General features: G+C 55.4%; 1 non-coding gene across 1 annotated transcript in view; it reads right to left on the bottom strand.

The window, feature by feature from the left end:
• The window catches only part of LOC126436418 (small subunit ribosomal RNA), a 1,909-nt gene extending 960 nt beyond the window's left edge, over positions 1-949 (bottom strand). Inside the window, exon 1 of the ribosomal RNA XR_007580651.1 lies at positions 1-949. This exon is cut by the window's left edge and continues 960 nt beyond it. This is a non-coding gene — a ribosomal RNA (small subunit ribosomal RNA).
• Between the last annotated feature and the right edge of the window lie 371 nt (positions 950-1,320).

Raw genomic sequence — 1,320 nt, forward strand, 5'->3', positions numbered from 1 at the left:
TCGGGTTCCGAAAACCAACAAAATAGAACCGAGGTCCTATTCCATTATTCCATGCACACAGTATTCAGGCGGGCTTGCCTGCTTTAAGCACTCTAATTTGTTCAAAGTAAACGTGCCGGCCCACCGAGACACTCAATAAAGAGCACCCTGGTAGGATTTCAACGGGGTCCGCCTCGGGACGCACGAGCACGCACGAGGCGGTCGCACGCCTTCGGCTCGCCCCACCGGCAGGACGTCCCACGATACATGCCAGTTAAACACCGACGGGCGGTGAACCAACAGCGTGGGACACAAATCCAACTACGAGCTTTTTAACCGCAACAACTTTAATATACGCTATTGGAGCTGGAATTACCGCGGCTGCTGGCACCAGACTTGCCCTCCAATAGATACTCGTTAAAGGATTTAAAGTGTACTCATTCCGATTACGGGGCCTCGGATGAGTCCCGTATCGTTATTTTTCGTCACTACCTCCCCGTGCCGGGAGTGGGTAATTTGCGCGCCTGCTGCCTTCCTTGGATGTGGTAGCCGTTTCTCAGGCTCCCTCTCCGGAATCGAACCCTGATTCCCCGTTACCCGTTACAACCATGGTAGGCGCAGAACCTACCATCGACAGTTGATAAGGCAGACATTTGAAAGATGCGTCGCCGGTACGAGGACCGTGCGATCAGCCCAAAGTTATTCAGAGTCACCAAGGCAAACGGACCGGACGAGCCGACCGATTGGTTTTGATCTAATAAAAGCGTCCCTTCCATCTCTGGTCGGGACTCTGTTTGCATGTATTAGCTCTAGAATTACCACAGTTATCCAAGTAACGTGGGTACGATCTAAGGAACCATAACTGATTTAATGAGCCATTCGCGGTTTCACCTTAATGCGGCTTGTACTGAGACATGCATGGCTTAATCTTTGAGACAAGCATATGACTACTGGCAGGATCAACCAGGGAGCTGCGTCAACTAGAGCTGAGCAGCCGGCCGCCCGGGAGTGTGTCCCGGGGGCCCGCGCGAACACGCAAGCGTCCGCTCAATTATTCTGCAAACAGGAGGAGGCTGAGCTCCCCTGCACAACACACCTCGAAACCCTCTCAGGTCCCGGCGGCGCGCAGCGCCGTCCTAAGTACTTGGTCGGGTTCGAGAGAGGCGCAATCGCCCGGAGTTAGGCGAGTAGACGCTTTAGGTGCGACCACCCGTGCTCCCAACTGAGCTTGCCGCTGCCGACAGAGGCCCGGGAGCGTGCTGTCGTGGCATTGCCGGCGGGAGACAACACGCGCCACCTACGGTGACCGGCAGCTCCAACGCCAGCGCCACAGAAGGACAA

The sequence above is a fragment of the Schistocerca serialis genome, unplaced genomic scaffold, assembly GCF_023864345.2.
Source record: "Schistocerca serialis cubense isolate TAMUIC-IGC-003099 unplaced genomic scaffold, iqSchSeri2.2 HiC_scaffold_1235, whole genome shotgun sequence".
NCBI lineage: Eukaryota > Metazoa > Arthropoda > Insecta > Orthoptera > Acrididae > Schistocerca > Schistocerca serialis.